Source organism: Bufo gargarizans, chromosome 6 (genome assembly GCF_014858855.1).
Source record: "Bufo gargarizans isolate SCDJY-AF-19 chromosome 6, ASM1485885v1, whole genome shotgun sequence".
Taxonomy (NCBI): domain Eukaryota; kingdom Metazoa; phylum Chordata; class Amphibia; order Anura; family Bufonidae; genus Bufo; species Bufo gargarizans.
This window is the reverse complement of record NC_058085.1, coordinates 327,373,377-327,394,049: the sequence shown is the minus strand read 5'-3', so window position 1 is coordinate 327,394,049 and position 20,673 is coordinate 327,373,377. Positions and strand designations below refer to the sequence as shown.

Sequence of the window (20,673 nt, the reverse complement as noted above, 5' to 3'; positions counted from 1 at the left end):
AAAAAAAATGTCCCATGGGCATGACTCGGCACGCAAAGCAAAGTAAACCCAAGAGAGACTGGAGTTACCGTAAGGAAACCTTCCTTACCACCAAAAAAACATCAATCCATCCCATGAGATTAATCAATTTGTCCGAAGGGAGACGAAAGACCATAGCGACAGTATCACTCTCAATTCCTAAAAAAGAGAGACAGGTCACCGGACCCTCCGTTTTTTCAGCCGAGATAGGGACTCCAAAACGCGCCATTAACTCCAGAAAGGTAGACAGCAGGAACCGGCAGCCGTCCCCTTCCCATGGAGCCACAAAAAGGAAGTCGTCAAGATAATGAATCACCGACGACAACCCAGACTCAACACGCACAACCCATTCCAAAAATGAGCTGAACATCTCGAAATAATGGCACGAAATAGAGCACCCCATGGGCAAGCACATGTCGTAGTAAAAAAGGCCCTCGAAACAACCTCCCAGCAAATGAAAACAATCAGGGTGAATGGGCAGAAGTCTAAATGCCGATTCTATATCTGATTTGGCCAGAAGGGCACCCTGACCCGCTGTACTCACCAAAGCCACTGCTCTATCAAATGAGACATACGTTACCGATGCTTCCTCATGGAGGATAGCATCGTTAACGGACGAACCCCGGGGATGAGATAAATGATGTATGAGGCAGAATTTTCCTGACTCTTTTTTAGGAACCACGCCCCACGGCGAAACCCTCAAATTAGCCAAAGGGGGGGCTACAAAAGGGCCGGCAATCCTTCCCGCTGACACCTGCTTCCGCAACTAGTACTTCCGGGTTTTCCCTGACCGACTTAAGATTATCAGAATAAACCGGGGACCTATTAAGAACAAACGGTATGAAAAAACCCTCAGAAAAAAACGTTACGCAAAGTAAAAGCTGCCTCCTTATTGGGATACCTGTCTAGCCGCGGCGCCATCTCTACCACGCTGACTGGCGTCCTTCTGCTTGAAGGTGGAGGGGGTTTTACCGGGCTTAACCTGGGACCTGGTACACCGACCCACTGTGTGAGGGCCCCCACATGACGAGCATTCGTGCATGTATTTGCACAAACCGGCATACTAGCAGAAACCTTCATTAAACAACCAGCACGCGCCTGGTCGTCGAACGGCCACTGGTCCCTGGGCTGCGGAGGCCCCACCCAGCTGCCGCCCCTTGAAAGGAAGGGGGTCGTTGTGACACCATGAGGCGAAGCCATACATCCGTGGCCTTCACCCCCCACCCCAGAAGCGCCAAACGTCTCCTAAACTCCTCATCATACCTCCACCACGCACTGCCCCCGTGAACATTATATGCACTATAGATAGTGTCCAAGTATATGAACAATTCAGAACAGCGCTCGGGGTGCCACTGACCCATAACGCAACCCAGAACCGAGAATGCTTGTAGCCAATTGTTCATAGTCTGACACCTTCACCCTCCTGTCATACGGCTTATCTAAAAAACGTTTCTCTTTATCTACCGTATGTTGGTCCACCGATATCAGAGACCAAATGTCCACATATTGGTTGGGCCAAATTTTTGCTCGTACCGCCTCATCTAAATGAGAATCTAAGGGGCTAACCCCGCAGAAAAAGGAATCCTTATGCACACTCGCCAACACCGGGGGGACCCTCCCAGAGGACGACGAGGCCTCCTGTGGATCAGACCCCAGTTCTAGCGCTGTAGACGCAGGAGCCGCTGGGGGCAACAAGGACGGCAATTTGTCCAATAAGGATTTCAGCAACACTTCCAGACCTGCACTGGATCCACCCCCCCCCCAGGCCCCCGCATATTGGTACCCACCAGATGAAGAAGGCATCGGCGCCGCCATTGCAGGTACAGGCACGACATCCCTGTGAACCGCCAAAGTAGCCAGGCTAGAGGCCCTGGACCCATCAACCGGAACTGGTCTGCCCCGTCTGGAACCCGGTGTACGAACAGACTCCTCCGATGCACCCGAGGACCCATCCGAGGACGACGGGGAGCGTCATCGAGAGGATCTGGACCGCCGAATGTACTTAGACGACTGGGAACCCCCGCCGCGAATGGCGACTACGGCGGTCACGCCGGCCCCTACTCCTGCCGTTCACTGACGAGGAGGGGGACAATGACAACTCCCTGCGTGATCGGACAGGGGGGGAGGGGCCGCAAATGGCTGAGAGGGTTGTGAGGGAGAGGCCAATTAAGAGAGGCCAGAAGCAGGTATACCCGCAGCAGGAGTCACCTGCAGTGGCTGAACTGCTTGAGCCATCCCCAACCCAACAGACGGGGGGCAACATGTCTCCCTGCAGAGGTGGTGTCACCACCAGACATCTCGGAAGCTCTGACAGATGTTCTTCATCTCGTTAGCCTCTCTCAGCTGTCATGTAGTTGCACTGATTGCATCCCTTTAAATCCCTTCCCATACTGCATCACTTTGCGGTTTATACAACTTCCTGGAGTGTGTACATGCTGGATGCTACAACTGATCCTTCTACAGATAAGTCTGTTCATTGATTTGTGTTTTCCTGTTTGCTTGATCCTAGGCGACCCTGACTCCCTCCGTATTAAGTGTAGGGAGCTGGTGGTCGTGTCCCCTCACTATTATAGGGTGTTCAGGTGTCATACAGTCGAGGCACGAGGGCATGCAATTTTCTATCATAGAGATCTTTGCATGGGCTGAGAAGACAGAGAGAGTTTCAGGGCTTAAATAGGGGTCACCCTTTTGTTCCTTAGTTTCGGATCAAGCCAGTCGGATCCTTATTTGTAACTTCTTGTTTTCTGTTACACCATCCGTGACAGGTGGAAGGGGGGGTGCCTGCTGAGAATCCAGAGGGGTTAATGGGCGGTCCTCCGCTACCCCCACACTATTGCCTGACCCCATGTTACACGCTCGCGCCGCCTGCCACGCTGAGGTACACAGTGGCTGAAGCGGAGGAAGCGGAAAGGGCGGGGTCAACTCGCGGTGGCGCGAAACCGCCGCAGGCCGGCGCACAGAGGCCGCGCGTCCTGCGCATCACTACCGGAGCCGGAGCAGAGCCCGGAGAGGAAGGAGGCGAAGTGCCCCAGACGTGCAGGAGGGCGGTGAGTCCTCCCCGAACGCCGCTCGGCCGGCATGACAAAGGGGTTGGGCGGGAGTGCGGCAGTCACCTGCGGTGTCCCCACCGCATCAGGCATCATGGGCGCAGGAGGGATGGAGGAAGAGGGAGCGCTCAGGCTGCACAAGAACGAACGCAGCCAGACCTCCCCTTCCTCACTAAACCTTGCCAGGAGTGCATAGCGGAGGTGAGCGTCTCCTGCGGCCATAGCTCTTTGGGGACAGGCAGCCAGCAGAACCTACCGTACCGTCACCTTGCCGTCACCGTACAGAGGAAGAGGCAGGAGCCGAGGGTTATATTACCTTGTCATTGCCTCCTCCCCTTCCTGCTCCATAGCCCCACCACCGCACATTTAACCCTTCCACCCCCCCCCCCCCGCTCCCAACTCCCTTAACCCCTCATCACCCAAAAGGGCACAGATTGCACGGCTAAGGCAGAGGAGAGAAGAAACGGGGGGGGGGCCCACTCGCATAACCTGGGAAGAGGATGGAGGCACCATCAGTCCCTCATCACCCTCCCTAAACCGTCGGGTGCTCTCCAATCTGATCGGTGGTGTCCAACACCTGGGACCCCCGTCGATCAGCTGTTTGATAAGGCAACAGCTGTCGCATTAGCGCAGGGATGCCCAACCTGAGGCCCTCCAGCTGTTGCAAAACTACAACTCCCAGCATGCTCAGACAGCCTACAGATATTAGCCTACAGCAAGGCATGGTGGGAGTTGTAGTTTTACAACAGCTGGAGGGCCGCAAGGTTGAGCATCCCCACATTAGCGCCACGGCCTTCTCTCAGCTCACCAAGCACCTCTCCTGACATGCCTGTTTTAATAGCTTCATGCTTTCCCCATGCAATAAGGATTTTGGAGCATCTATTCTTATGGCTCTATGTTGTGCCATTCTTCTATTATTTCTACTAGAAATTATGAATTGCTAGCAGTCTGCAGTAAGGGTACAGAGGGGCGGTAACAAGTTGGGGGTGTGTACCTCCACAGTCTGAAAATGGCAGCACTGATTGGATAGAGTGAGTCTGTGCAGGGACACACCCCCAACTGGTTACCGCCCCTCTGTACCCTTACTGCAGACTGCTAGCAATTCATTCATAACTTCTAGTAGAAATAATAAAATAATGGTACAACATAGAGTCATAAGATGATTCAGATTTGTTATTACATGGGGAATGCATGAAGCTATTTAAATAAGCTTGTCAGGAGAGGTTACAGGTCCTCTTTAACCACTTAAGGACCACAGGTTTATACCCCGCTAGTGACCAGGCCCTTTTTTACAAATCGGCACTCCACAACTTTAGCGGTTTATTGCTCGGTCATGCAACTTACCACCCAAATGAATTTTACCTCCTTTTCTTCTCACTAATAGAGCTTTCATTTGGTGGTATTTCATTGCTGCTGACATTTTTACTTTTTTTGTTATTAATCAAAATTTAACGATTTTTTTGCAAAAAAAATGACATTTTTCACTTTCAGTTGTAAAATTTTGCAAAAAAAACGACATCCATATATAAATTTTTTGCTAAATTTATTGTTCTACATGTCTTTGATAAAAAAAATGTTTGGGTAAAAAATAAAATGGTTTGGGTAAAAGTTATAGCGTTTATAAACTATGGTACAAAATGTGAATTTCCGCTTTTTGAAACAGCTCTGACTTTCTGAGCACCTGTCATGTTTCCTGAGGTTCTACAATGCCCAGACAATAGAAAAAACCCACAAATGACCCCATTTCGGAAAGTAGACACCCTAAGGTATTCGCTGATGGGCATAGTGAGCTCATAGAACTTTTTATTTTTTGTCACAAGTTAGCGGAAAATGATGATTTATTTTTTATTTTATTTTTTTCTTACAAAGTCTCATATTCCACTAACTTGTAACAAAAAAAAAAAAATTCTAGGAACTCTCCATGCCCCTCACGGAATACCTTGGGGTGTCTTTTTTCCGAAATGGGGTCACTTGTGGGGTAGTTATACTGCCCTGGCAATTTAGGGGACCATATGCGTGAGAAGTAGTTTGAAATCAAAATCTGTAAAAAAAATGGCCTGTGAAATCCGAAAGGTGCTCTTTGGAATGTGTGCCCCTTTGCCCACCTAGGCTGCAAAAAAGTGTCACACATCTGGTATCGCCGTACTCAGGAGAAGTTGGGGAATGTGTTTTGGGGTGTCATTTTACATATACCCATGCTGGGTGAGATAAATATCTTGGTCAAATGCCAACTTTGTATAAAAAAATGGGAAATGTTGTCTTTTGCCAAGATATTTCTCTCACCCAGCATGGGTATATGTAAAATGACACCCCAAAACACATTGCCCAACTTCTCCTGAGTACGGCGATACCAGATGTGTGACACTTTTTTGCAGCCTAGGTGGGCAAAGGGGCACACATTCCAAAGAGCACCTTTAGGATTTCACCAGCCATTTTTTACAGATTTTGATTTCAAACTACTTCTCACACATATGGGCCCCTAAATTGCCAGGGCAGTATAACTACCCCACAAGTGATCCCATTTTGGAAAGAAGACACCCCAAGGTATTCCATGAGGGGCATGGCGAGTTCCTAGAATTTTTTATTTTTTGTCGCAAGTTAGTGGAATATGAGACTTTGTAAGGAAAAAAATAAAAATAAAAAAAATCATCATTTTCCGCTAACTTGTGACAAAAAGTAAAAAATTCTAGGAACTCGCCATGCCCCTCACGGAATACCTTGGGGTGTCTTCTTTCCAAAATGGGGTCACTTGTGGGGTAGTTATACTGCCCTGGCAATTTAGGGGACCATATGCGTGAGAAGTAGTTTGAAATCAAAATCTGTAAAAAATGGCTGGTGAAATCCTAAAAGGTGCTCTTTGGAATGTGTGCCCCTTTGCCCACCTAGGCTGCAAAAAGGTGTCACACATCTGGTATCACCGTACTCAGGAGAAGTTGGGGAATGTGTTTTGGGGTGTCATTTTACATATACCCATGCTGGGTGAGAGAAATATCTTGGCAAAAGACAACATTTCCCATTTTTTTATGCAAAGTTGGCATTTGACCAAGATATTTATCTCACCCAGCATGGCTATATGTAAAATGACACCCCAAAACACATTCCCCAACTTCTCCTGAGTACGACGATACCACATGTGTGACACTTTTTTGCAGCCTAGATGCGCAAAGGTGCCCAAATTCCTTTTAGGAGGGCATTTTTAGACATTTGGATCCCAGACTTCTTCTCACGCTTTAAGGCCCCTAAAAAGCCAGGGCAGTATAAATACCCCACATGTGACCCCATTTTGGAAAGAAGACACCCCAAGGTATTCAATGAGGGGCATGGCGAGTTCATAAAAAAAAACATTTTGGGCATAAGTTAGCGGAAATTGATTTTTTTTTAGTTTTTTCTCACAAAGTCTCAATTTCCGCTAACTTGGGTCAAAAATTTAAAACTTTCATGGACTCAATATGCCCCTCAGCGAATACCTTGGGGTGTCTTCTTTCCAAAATGGGGTCATTGAACAAACCTCTCCTTCCCCATGGGACAATGTGCAAAGCGCAAATCGCCCAGAGATGCGGCGAAGTACATTATGCACTTTGTCCCAGGTGAAAGGAGAGGTTTGTGGCAGCTCTGTGTGAAAGGGCCCTAAGACCCCTGTGTGCCTGTCCTGTGTACGCAATCCCTATGCTAATAGTGTACCTGAGTGTGGAACTTGCGGAAACACTCCCCTATGCATAGGGCAGGCTGGTCAGGACAGTCAGGACAAAAAAAGGTGGTGTCACGCCTTATTCCACCCCTGCTACAGACACGACATCTTTTTCTTGGGGAACGTTGAGTTGGGGTACCAGGATAGACAGACGGGAAGTGTCTGCCATGTAGCCGGCTCACTACATCAGGGACTTGGGGCACGGACCCTCCTGGATACAGGATTTCCGAAATGATCTCTTCCTGGAATTTTAGGAAGGATCCTGTTCTCCCAGCCTTACTGTAGAGAACAAAACTATTGTACATCGCCAATTGGATCAAATAAACAGACACCTTCTTATACCAGCGTCTGGTTCTGCGGGAAACTAAATAGGGAGCCAACATCTGGTCATTGAAATCCACCCCTCCCATGTGAAGGTTATAGTCGTGGACAGAGAGGGGTTTCACAATGACTCCAGTTGCCCGTTCAATTTGGACAGTCGTGTCTGCGTGAATGGTGGACAGAAGGTAAACGTCCCTCTTGTCCCTCCACTTCACCGCGAGCAGTTCTTGGTCACACAAGGCAGCCCTCTCCCCCCGTGCAAGTCGGGTACTAACGAGCCGTTGGGGCAAGCCCCGGCGACTTGGTCGCGCGGTGCCACAGCATTGAATTCCGACTAGATGTAAGTGCCGAAAGAGGGCCACGCTTGAGTAAAAATTGTCCACGTATAAGTGGTACCCCTTGTGGAGTAAGGGTGACACCAAGTCCCAAACAATCTTGCCACTGCTCCCCAGGTAGTCAGGACATCCGACCGGCTCCAGTTTTGAGTCTTTTCCCTCATAGACCCTAAAACGATATGTATAGCCTGTGGCCCTTTCACAGAGCTTATACAGTTTGACCCCATACCGGGCGCGCTTGCTGGGGATGTACTGTTTTATGCCAAGGCGCCCGGTAAAATGTACTAGGGACTCGTCTATGCAGATGTTTTGATTAGGGGTATACGCATCTGCAAATCTGGATGACAAATGGTCTATGAGGGGCCGAATTTTATGGAGCCGGTCATAAGCAGGGTGGCCTCTAGACATTGCAGCAGAGAACATGGGCATGAAATGTATTGGGTCTTTAGACCAATATGACCGCAATACATTTTTTTTAGTTAGACCCATGCTGAGGAGAAGGCCCAAAAAAAATTTAAACTCGGAAACGGTGACTGGTTTCCACCGGAAAGGCTGGGCATAGTAGCTTTCCGGATTGGCGGTAATAAACTGTGTGGCGTAGCGGTTGGTTTCTGCCACAACTAGGTCATAGAGATCCGCGGTGAAGAACAGCTCAAAAAACTGAAGGGCCGATCCTAAATGAGCCGTCTCCACGCGAACTCCAGACTGGGCGGTGAAAGGGGGCAATACGGGTGCGGCGGAATCAGGGGATTGCCAATTAGGATTTGCCAGCACCTCTGGGAGACTAAGGGTTCTACGGGCCTGTGAACGCGGTGGCTGCGACGGAGGAGTTATTGCACGTGCCACCGTACCAGCTGGAACTGCCCTTCTGGTGCTCGCCACTTCACCAGGGAATACGGCAGTTCTGGTAGAAGGTCCAGGCTGTGCTGCGCTGCTGGTGTATGCCGCACCATAAACAAGATCAGAGCTAGCACCACTCTGCTGCAAATGAGGATCATCATGCAGGGTAGGCAGAACTCTTACATGGGATCGGGTACGTCTGGCCGTAGCAGGGACCTCTACCTCGTCATCCTCACTAACCGTTCGAGTGCCACTGCTGTCTACAGGTTCATATTCTGAACCACTGGATTCAGCGGATGAGGCGTCCCCATCGCTTTCATCCATCACGGCCAGAATCCTGTAGGCCTCTTCAGCGGAATACCCCTTGTTTGACATTTTGGGTTCACTAAATTTAGGGGGTATTGAGACTACCCGGGAAAAAGAGCAAACCTGCCTAGTAAAAGGGAGTGCTTGCGAAGTAAAGCTGCGATCGCTAATAAATCTTTATAGCGCTGCAGCGATTTTACAGTGTTTTTGCAGTGATCAGAAAAAAAAAATTCTGTCACTGCGGCGGGGCGGACTGAACGCAAGTGTGCGCACAAGATCAGGCCTGATCGGGCGAACACTGCGTTTTTTGTAGAACCTAAGGTGACCCTAATGTACTTATATAGATCTGATTGCGATCAGTATTGATCACTTACAGATACTATATAGTACTAGTGCTGATTAGCGACAGCGATGACGCTAATCAGCGACTAATCGGTGACTGCGGTGCGGTGGGCGCTAAACTACCTAGCAAGTAGCTAACTACCTGGCAGGGATGAGGGACCCTTACAGGGGGGGTGATCAATGACAGGGGGGTGGACAAGGGGGTGATTAGGGTGATCAGGGAGTCTAATATGGGTGATCAGGTGCTAAATAAGGGGTTAATAAATGACAGGGTAATATCTAATGTGTAGTGTGGTGTTTGGTGCTACTTACAGAGCTGCCTGTGTCCTCTGGTGGTCGATCCAAGCGAAAGGGACCACCAGAGGACCAGGCAGCAGTTATATCAGACGCTATTTTCAAAATATTGGACGATTCAAAAATCTACAGCCTGCCAAGCCAATGATCGCGGCCGGCAGGCTGCAGATGAACTTGTGAACTGCGCGATCCTGTGAACGCGCGCTCCTGTGAGCGCGCGTTCACAGGAAATCTCGGCTCACGCGAGATGACGCTGATCGGCGTAAGCGTAGCCTGGGAGCGCCGCAGAGATGACTCCTTTCGGCGTTAGAGTAGCGGTAAGTGGTTAAGGCTGGAGTCACACTTGACTGACACTTGGCACTTGCAGGAAATGCGCTGCCCCTAGGCACTTGCATATCTTTTAAACTTTGTTTTTGAAGCTTTGGAGACACACAAACTGAACAAAGGTAACATCAGTGTCATGTATTGTGTCCCACAGAGCTATATAATGAGTTTAAAACATGTCAAGTAGGTGAAAGACTCCCTTTAATGTAACTCCGTTTTGCTGTGTATTTTCCCTTTGCTGGAAGAAAACGCACCATAAACGCAGGTATGTTGTGGCAAAAAACCACATGCGCTTTTTTGGGCCTCAGCACAGCCACAATGTGCGCCAGCACCCATAGGCAGACACAATCTATAATTTATCATTTCCATCTGGACAGATATAATGACAGCGCCTGTAGTCCAGTACACCTGGGAGGGGAAACAAACACGCAAGGGAAGGGGGCCGCAGTGTGATGTTTGCTGTGGGCGACACTAGCACAAATAGTAATAATTCTGATTCCTATGACTAGCTTATGCCTGATAACATAAAGAGAATGCACACATACTGTACACACATCACATGAGCTGCGGACTGCAAAGCCTTATAGGTTGTGCAGTGTTTTAGGGCTCATGCACACAAACGTATTTTCTTTCCGTGTCCGTTCGGTTTTTTGTTTTTTTTGCGGACCATATGTGGAACCATTCATTTCAATGGGTCTGCCAAAAATCGGAAGTTACTCCTTGTGCATGTCCGTTCCGAAAAAAAAATATTATTATTGTCTGCATAACGGACAAGGATAGGACTGTTCTATTAGGGGCCAGCTGTTCTGTTCCGCAAAATACTGAATGCACACTGACGTCATCAGTATTTTTTGCTGACCTGTGTTTTGCGGACTGCAAGATACATACGGTCGTGTGCATGAGCCCTCCTCAGGATAGGCCATCAATATCTGATCGGTGGGGTCCGACACCAGGCACCCCCGCTGATCAGCTGTTTGAAGAGGAGGCGCTCCATGCGAGTGCTGCTTCCTTCTCATTACACTACGCTTGCATGAAGCACCTCCTCCTTCTCAAACAGCTGATCAGCCGATTAGATATTGATGGCCTATCCTGAGGATAGGTCATCAATATAAGGGCTCAACAGTTAATCGGCAGGGGTGCCAGGTGTCGGACCCCCGCCGATCAGATATCGAAGACCTATCCTGAGTATAGGTCATCAATTTAAATCGCAGCACAACCCCTTTAAGCTGCATAGAAATGAATGTATCATCAGCTCCCTGGCAATATGATCTCGCAGGGTGTTGGCGTGTACCATGCTTTTCTTCTTGACTTTTGCATTCACCATCAAACAAATGAGCGTATTTCTCTGTATACATTGGTCACCGCTGGGCACACAACAGATCATGGACTTACACAAATGCAGTCAACATCCTTTAGAGAACAGGATGCCACGAGTTCTCCGTCTGTTTACTAGTCGGGTGCAATGTCAATACAAGGTGTAATCTGAAAGAAATCATACGATTATTATTTAGGTATTTAACGCCATCTCCACCTCTTCTATGACATGTGAATGTAGCCACATACACTGTACACAAGAAGGTGAAATGAAAGGCATGGATACATCGCACAAGACACTAGATGAACCTGCCTGCTGAGTCTTCAGACAACTATAAGAAGGTTCTCCACAAGAGTCATCTACAGAATTCAGGTATGAGACCTGTCTGGCACCAGTAGAGATCAGCGCAGCTGGGGACAGTTGACGATTCATCTATTTCTTCCATGACCTGGATTTTCCCTATGACTATACATAGATCAGGGGTGCATCTAGCCTTTCTCCTGCCTGAGGCGATGATTGAAAAAGCGCACCCCCCCCCCCTTCCCATACCAAATTCTCACCCTAACCCCTTTCCTTCTAACATTACGCATATCACTACAGAACATACAGGGTAATAGTATTAGTATTGGTAGTAGTAGTAGTACTGTACTACTAACCCCTCCATCCACCCCTACATACAGGGTAATACAGCACCCCATACCTCTTACATCCAGTGACGTCTCCTTTGATGTAGATGTTCTCTTTCATCATCTTCTCCTTTCAGACCTTCAGACCAGACCACCATTTTTCAGCCATTTCTCGTCTCTGCAGTTTGACCCAAAAAATCTTAGTTTACTACTTTTACATCATCTTCCCATCTTCTGGACAAAGCATCCTACAACTCCCAATACTGTGCCGCTGTGCATTTTTTGCGGACCTATTGAAATGAATGGGTCCGCATCCTATCTGCAAAAAAAAACCTGAACGGAAACAAACAACGTTCGTGTGCATGTAGCCTTTATCTTATTGCTCAAAATGCCCTTATACCAGTTCCTCGTTATTATGGGCCTGTTTTCAGTATTGCTCAATCATTTAAATACTCATATGCATATATGTAAAACACTCATAAATAAAATAAAATAGAACAACGATCAAAATTTGCTCTTCAGGAGGAGGGAGGAAGAATACTGTATAATCAGGGTCCTCGTAGACCATTATATGAATCGTATCATAGATTTAGACCCCCGTATGCTAACAGAGGTAATTATAACTACAGAAGCAATTATCCACAAATCAGAGATCATAATCACCATATAATAGCCGATATCAGCATTATACTAGATCGAGAGATATAGGGACATATACGGTAAACAAAATCAGCATAAAATATGGATATAACGCTTGCAAAGACACAAATACAAGGGGTGCACGGGATGGTAATTTAGGAAGAGATGAAAGGGAGAAAAGGGGAAAGCAATTAATTGAAAATAGGGAGGAGGCAAGACAGAGTAAGATAGAAGAAGAAAATGTCCAAGGGCACACTAGTGAGTCGAGAAGTGAAGAGAAGGTTAACAGAGGAAAAAGAGGAGGAAAAAAGAAATCAAAGCCCTGTGGCAAATAGAGGGAGGGAGGACATCTAGGTATATGTAACCTCAGTACGTACCAATTGACTAAAGATGAAGAAAGTGTACGAAAGGTCTCAAATTTGCTCCCACGTGTACAGGGAGTAAATGTCAGACATATTTAGATGTCCATAAGTACATTAGGAAACTAAATATTTGCAAATATATTACTTCAAATACAGAAAATTTTACTAAGGCTACTTTCACACTGGAGTTTTGGCTTTCCGTTTCTGAGATCTGTTCAGGGCTCTCACACGCGGTCCAAAACGGATCAGTTTTGCCCTAATGCATTCTGAATGGAAAAGGATCCGCTCAGAATGCATCAGTTTGCCTCCGTTCCGTCTCCATTCCGCTCTGGAGACGGACACCAAAACGCTGCCTGCAGTATTTTGCTGTCCGCCTGACAAAGCGTAGCCAAACGGATCCGTCCTGACACACAATGTAAGTCAATGGGGACGGATCCGTTTTCTCTGACACAATCTGGCACAATAGAAAACGGATCCGTCATGGCTATAGAAGACATAATACAATCGGATCCGTTCATGATGGATGCATGCGGTTGTATTATTGTAACGGAAGCGTTTTTGCAAATCCATGACGGATCCGCAAAAAACGCTAGTGTGAAAGTAGCCTAAGAACCAGACAGTAGAGAATATAAACATACACACTACTCTGAAGCATAAGTCCACCTTTTATCCCCCCAAAAAAAGACAATGAATGTATATAAGCCTTTAAAAGGGGTGTACTAAAGGGATTGGAGAATATTAACTACAATCGCAAAAGAAATACAAATTTAACTCGGAAAGAGAGAGAGAGAGAGAGGCCCTTAACGGTCTAGAGAAAAATGACAAAATAGCAATTAAACCGGCTGACAAAGTGGGAGGAATAGTGGTGTTTGATAAAGAAAAATATGAACAAGGGATGATGAATATAATTGGCGATCAAACCACTTATAAGCTATGAAAAGTGAATCTAGTCATAAACTATAAGAAAGAACTAAAAGAACTATTAGATAGAGAATTAAAACAGGAAATTTTAAACAAGAGAGAATAGTATTACCTTAATAATTCACACCCTAATACACCGGTGATAGAATTCCTACTCAAAGTACATAAAGACCCTGTCAACCCCCCTGAAAGACCTATAGTTTCAGGGATAGAGTCTATCACAGACTCTCTGTGGATATTTTCCTTCAAAAATATGTACCAACAACCCCTTCTTTTCTTAACCCTTTCAGGACCAAGCCATTTTGCACCTTTCTGCCCAGGCCATTTTAAGCAAATCTGACATGTTTCTCTTTATCTGGCAATAACTTTAAAACGCTTTTACTTATCCAGGCCATTCTGAGACTGTTTTCTCGTCACATATTGTACTTCATGGCAGTGGTAAAATTGAGTCCAAAAATGTAATTTTTATTTATAAAAAAAATACCAAATTTACCAAAAATTAAATAAAATTCCAAATTTCAATTTCTCTACTTTTATAATAGATAATAATACCTCCAAAATAGTTATTACTTTACATTCCCCATATGTCTACTTCATGTTTAGATTATTTTGAAAATGAAATAAAAAAATGTTTGGGACATTAGAAAGCTTAGCAAATCTTTTAAGAACATTTCCAAACCCCAATTTTTTCAGGACCAGTTCAGTTATGAAGTCACTTTCTGGGGCTTACATATTAGAAACCACCCATAAATCACACCCCTCCCATAAATCACACCCAGAAACTACACCCCTCAAGCTATTCAAAACTAATTTTAAAAACTTTGTTAACCATTTTGGATTCCCACAAGAATTAAATGAAAATGGGAATGAAATTTCAAAATTTCATTTTTTATCAGATATAAAAGTTTTATCTATTTTTTCTGCAACACATCAAGGGTTAACAGCCAAACAAAACTCAAAATCTATTACCCTGATGTTGGAGTTTACAGAAACACCCCATGTGTGCTCAAAAACTGATATATGGGCGCACAGCAGGCTTCAGGGTGGAAGGAGCACCATATGGCTTTTGGAGAGTGGATTTAGCTGGAATGGTAATTGGGAACTGTGTCGCATATGAAGACACCTTAAGGTGGCCCTACAGTGGAAACCCCCCAAAAAGTGACCCCATTCTGGAAACTACACCCCTCCAATGAATATTTTAAGGTGTGTACTGAGCACTTTGACCCATCAGGCTTTCACAGAATTAGGAAACGCTTGGCTGTGAAAATAAATAATTATTTTTTTTCCTGAAAAAGTTGCTTTACACCAACATTTTTCACTTTCACAAAGGGAAACAGGACAAAATGTACCCCACATTTTGTTCCCCATTTCCCCCTGAATACGCCAACACCCTATATATGTGCCCAAAAAATTATGTATGGGTGCATTGCAGGGTTCAAAAGGGAAGTAGCGCCATAGGGCTTTTGGAGGACATAATAATTGACAGGCGCCATCTTGCAATTGAACACACCCTGAGGTAACCCTAGAGTGGAAACCCCCAAAAAGTGACCCCATTCCGGAAACTACACCCCTCAAAGAATAATTCAAGGTGTGTAGTGAGCACTTTGACCCATCAGGCGTTTCACAGAATTAGGCCTCTTTCACACTACCGTTTTTTTTTCCCGTTTTGCGGGCCGTTTTTTGCGTTCCGTATATAGTCTGTATACGGAACCATTATTTCAATGGTTCCGCAAAAAAACGGAATGTACTCCGTATGCATTCCGTTTCCGTATTTCCGTTCAGGTGATAGAATATGTCCTATTATTGCCCGCAAATCACGTTCCGTGGCTCCATTCCAGTCGATGGGTCCGCAAAAAAACGGAACACATACGGAAATGCATCCGTATGTCTTCCGTATCTGTTCCGTTTTTGAAAATCTCAGCCCAGCCCAATTTTTTTTATGTAATTACTGTATATCCCATACAGAAAAACGAAATAGAAACACAACGGAAACAAAAAAACTGAACAACAGATCCGTGAAAAGTGGACCGCAAAACACTGAAATAGCCATTCAGTAGTGGGAAACGCTTGGCTGTGAAAATGAAAAATGTAACATTTTTTCCAGAAAAAGTTGCTTTACACCCACATTTTTCACTTTCACAAGGGGTAACAGGACAAAATGCACCCTACATTGTGTTCCCCATTTCCTCCCAAATACACTAACACCCCATAAGTGCCAAAAAAATGATGTATGGGCGCACAGCAGGCTCCAGAGTGGAAGGAGCACCATATGGCGTTAGGAGAGAGGATTTAGCTGGAATGGTAATTGGGATCCATTTCGCATGTGAAGACACCCTGAGGTGGCCCTACAGTGAAAACCCCCCTAAAAGTGACCCCATTCTGGAAACTACACCCCTCAAGGAATATTTTAAGGTGTTTAGCGAGCACTTTGACCCATCGGGCGTTTCGCAGAATTAGGAAACGCTTGGCTGTGAAAAAGAAAATTTTTATTTTTTTCCAGAAAAAAGTTCCTTTACATCCACATTTTTCCCTTTCACAAGAGGGTAACAGGAGAAAATGCACCCCACATTTTGTTCCCCATTCCCCCCCCCAGAATACGCCAACACCCCATATGTGCTCAAAAAATTATGTATGGGCACATGGCAGGGCTCTAGAGTCAAACCGCTAAATATGGATTTTGCAGGCCTGAATTGGCAGACATGTATTTTAGGTGCCATGTCGCAATAAATAAATTCCTGAGGTCCCCAGAAATGAAAAACCCCAAGAAGCTACCCCATTTCGGAAATAGCACCCGTACGAACATTTTAAGTGGTAGAAAGGGTACTTTTCAGCAAACAGGTGTCTCACAGAAGACAGAAACACTTGTAAAAGCGTTTCAAAGCACACATTTGTGAAAAAAAAGTAATTACTAGCAGACCCTAATTTTTTCCCCACAAGGGGTTAAAGGAGAAAATGCACCCCAGTATATGTTCCCTATTTTCTCCCCATTCAGGAAACAACCCATATGTGCTTGTAGCCTGCTGTATGGGCTCACAGCAGGCAAACTGCTAAATATAAATTTTGCTGACAGGCCTGAATTGGCAGACATGGATTTTAGGTGCCATGTAGCACCTAAAATCAGAAATGTTCAGAAATGAAAAACCCCAAGAAGCGACTCCATTTCGGAAAGAGCACCCCCGTATGAATATTTTAAGGGATGGAAAGGGCACTTTTGACCTAACAGTTGTTTCACAGAAAAGAATATGTAATGGTTGTTGGAAAGTGGATATGAAAGCGAGGTGGAATAAGGCCTCATGCACACGGACGTTGTTTTGGTCCGCATCTGAGCCGCAGTTTTAGCGGCTCGGATGCGGACCCATTCACTTCAATGGGGCCGCAAAAGATGCGGACAGCACTCCGTGTGCTGCTGCTTCCGTTGCTCTGTTCCGTGGCCCCGCAAAAAGAAAAAAAAAAACAACATGTCCTATTCTTGTCCGCGCGTTGCAGTTATATGTAATGGCTGTCCAAGCCAAATTGGCTCTCTGGTTTGGCTGAAATGCGCTAATTTAAATATTTTTTTCCCATAGAGCATTGCCTTAAAAATAAGTCATACATCAAATGGGTCTCTTCCAGCAAATCCCTAAAAGGAAAGTGAAACAGGATTCCCCTCAAGAATCAGAAGTTTGGCAGTAACTTTTGTTTTAATTAACAAGATGCTTGCAAGTAGGGATGAGCGAACCCGAACTGAATTTTGGGGTGTTCGTGACACGGACCCGAACACTTTCGTAAAAGTCCGGGTTCGGTGTTCGGCGCTTTTTGAAAGGCTGCAGAGCAGCCAATCAACAAGCGTCATGCTACATGCCCCAAGAGGCCATCACAGTCATGCCTACTATTGGCATGGCTGTGATTGGCCAGTGCAGCATGTGACCCAGCCTCTATTTAAGCTGGAGTCACATAGAGCCGCACGTCACTCTGCTCTGATCAGTGTAGGGAGAGGATGCAGCTGCTGCTGTTAGGGCGAGGTTAGGCAGTGATTAACTCTTCCAAAACACTTAATGAAGTGATCGATCTACAGCTGTGAATCATTCAACCTCTGCTATTTAATTGCTCACTGTTTTTAGGCTGCCCTTCCGCCGCCAAACATCGCAGGGCAAGATTCTTTGCCTCCTGTTGCCACCTCCTCCTACCCAGCTTCCTCCTCCTCTTCTTCCACCTGCTCATCCAGTCAGCCACACACCTTCACCACCAACTTCAGCACAGCCCGGGGTAAACGTCAGCAGGCTATTCTGAAACTCATATGTTTGGGGGACAGGCCCCACACCGCACAGGAGTTGTGGCGGGGTATTGAACAACAGACCGAAGAGTGGTTGCTGCCGGTGAGCCTCAAGCCCGGCCTGGTGGTGTGCGATAATGGGCGAAATCTCGTTGCAGCTCTGGGACTAGCCGGTTTGACGCACATCCCTTGCTTGGCGCATGTGCTGAATTTGGTGGTGCAGAAGTTCATTCACAACTACCCCGACATGTCAGAGCTGCTGCATAAAGTGCGGGCCGTCTGTTCGCGCTTCCGGCGTTCACATCCTGCTGCTGCTCGCCTGTCTGCGCTACAGAGTAACTTCGGCCTTCCCGCTCACCGCCTCATATGCGACGTGCCCACCAGGTGGAACTCCACCTTGCACATGCTGGACAGACTGTGCGAGCAGCAGCAGGCCATAGTGGAGTTTCAGCTGCAGCACGCACGGGTCAGTCGCACTGCGGAACAGCACCACTTCACCACCAATGACTCGGCCTCCATGCGAGACCTGTGTGCCCTGTTGCGCTGTTTCGAGTACTCCACCAACATGGCCAGTGGCGATGACGCCGTTATCAGCGTTACAATACCACTTCTATGTCTCCTTGAGAAAACACTTAGGGCGATGATGGAAGAGGAGGTGGCCCAGGAGGAGGAGGAGGAGGAAGAGGGGTCATTTTTAGCACTTTCAGGCCAGTCTCTTAGAAGTGACTCAGAGGGAGGTTTTTGGCAACAGCAGAGGCCAGGTACAAATGTGGCCAGCCAGGGCCCACTACTGGAGGACGAGGATGAGGTGGAGGAGGATGAGGATGAAGCATGTTCACAGTGGGGTGGCTTCCAACGCAGCTCGGGCCCATCACTGGTGCGTGGCTGGGGGGAAACGCAGGACGATGACGATACGCCTCCCACAGAGGACAGCTTGTCCTTACCCCTGGGCAGCCTGGCACACATGAGCGACTACATGCTGCAGTGCCTGCGCAACGACAGCAGAGTTGCCCACATTTTAACCTGTGCGGACTACTGGGTTGCCACCCTGCTGGATCCACGGTACAAAGACAATGTGCCCACCTTACTTCCTGCACTGGAGCGTGATAGGAAGATGCGCGAGTACAAGCGCACGTTGGTAGACGCGCTACTGAGAGCATTCCCAAATGTCACAGGGGTACAAGTGGAAGCCCAAGGCCAAGGCAGAGGAGGAGCAAGAGGTCGCCAAGGCAGCTGTGTCACGGCCAGCTCCCCTGAGGGCAGGATTAGCATGGCAGAGATGTGGAAAAGTTTTGTCACCACGCCACAGCTAACTGCACCACCACCTGATACGCAACGTGTTAGCAGGAGGCAACATTTCACTAACATGGTGGAACAGTACGTGTGCACACCCCTCCACGTACTGACTGATGGTTCGGCCCCATTCAACTTCTGGGTCTCCAAATTGTCCACGTGGCCAGAGCTAGCCTTTTATGCCTTGGAGGTGCTGGCCTGCCCGGCGGCCAGCGTTTTGTCTGAACGTGTATTCAGCACGGCAGGGGGCGTCATTACAGACAAACGCAGCCGCCTGTCTACAGCCAATGTGGACAAGCTGACGTTCATAAAAATGAACCAGGCATGGATCCCACAGGACCTGTCCGTCCCTTGTCCAGATTAGACATTAACTACCTCCCCATAACCATATATTATTGGACTCCAGGGCACTTCCTCATTCAATCCTATTTTTATTTTCATTTTACCATTATATTGCGAGGCTACCCAAAGTTGAATGAATCTCTCCTCTGTCAGGGTGCCGGGGCCTAAAAATATCTGACAGTGGCCTGTTCCAGTGTTGGGTGACATGAAGCCTGATTCTCTGCTGACATGAAACCTGATTCTCTGCTATGGGACCTCTCTCCTCTGTCTGGGTGCCGGGGCCTAAATATCTGACAGTGGCCTGTTCCAGTGGTGGGTGACATGAAACCTGATTCTCTGCCATGAGACCTCTCTCCAATTGATATTGGTTAATTTTAATTTATTTTATTTTTATTCATTTCCCTATCCACATTTGTTTGCAGGGGATTTACCTACATTTTGCTGCCTTTTGCAGCCTTCTAGCCCTTTCCTGGGCTATTTTACAGCCTTTTTAGTGTCGAAAAGTTCGGGCCCCATTGACTTCAATGGGGTTCGGGACAGAGTTCGGATCCCGAACCCGAACATTTCCGGGAAGTTCGGCCGAACCTCTCGAACCCGAACATCCAGGTGTTCGCTCAACTCTACTTGCAAGTCATTCGTTTCTGAAAAGCTTATTAAGAAGTGACAACCAATATGGCCGCCCTGCCAGAGACTGCATCTAAAAATAGTGATCACAAGGCAGGACCGCTCACTGGGCTCCCAGACCCAGGAGCCGGGATTTAATGGTTTATTCCAGTCAGAAGCACTTATCCCCTATCCACCAGGGTCTTCCATCTGGACTTTTGATGGGGATCTCAGCAGTTGGACCCCCACCCATTGATACAACAGGGGACCCTGGTCTCTGACAGCAAATCACTGCTAGTTGTCAGAACACAGTAGTCAGGTATGATACCCGCTGATCGAAACAGCCCGGGGCTAGATATAAGGTTGGTGACTATGACTAGCACTTATTTTAATGGAGGCGAAATTATGCAGACGGCACAATGCATGCTGTCCGCATCCGTACGTCCGTTCCATCGGCCTGCAAAGAAGATAGAACGTGTCCCATCTTTTGTGGTGGCATGCACTCCAGGATCCGTGTTTTGCGGATCCACACATTGGAGGCGAAGGCGTTCCTTGAGGCAAATAGAGGCCTATGGCTACGTCCCCTGTATGTGCAGGGAGCTTTCCCAGCGTGTACACTGGAGGCATTCCCATGAAGACCTATGAACAAAGTCTTATCGGGCATCTAAGGCTGGAGCCACCATTGCATGGCATAAATAACCCACAGGGCAGAATGAGCCCACAAAGCTTAGCCAGCGCAGCACACAGCCTCCCTGTCAGCGATACGTGTCCAGTGCACACAGTGCGGCCGCCGGGAGGACGTAGG

At 47.1% G+C, this 20,673-nt stretch overlaps 1 protein-coding gene across 1 annotated transcript in view; it reads left to right on the top strand.

The window, feature by feature from the left end:
• The first annotated feature begins 11,065 nt into the window (after positions 1-11,065).
• The window catches only part of MFSD13A (major facilitator superfamily domain containing 13A), a 42,065-nt gene continuing 32,457 nt past the window's right edge, over positions 11,066-20,673 (top strand). The window contains exon 1 of the mRNA XM_044297744.1: positions 11,066-11,202. The gene's annotated coding sequence lies outside the window, so the exon portion shown is untranslated. The remainder of the gene's footprint in view (positions 11,203-20,673) is intronic.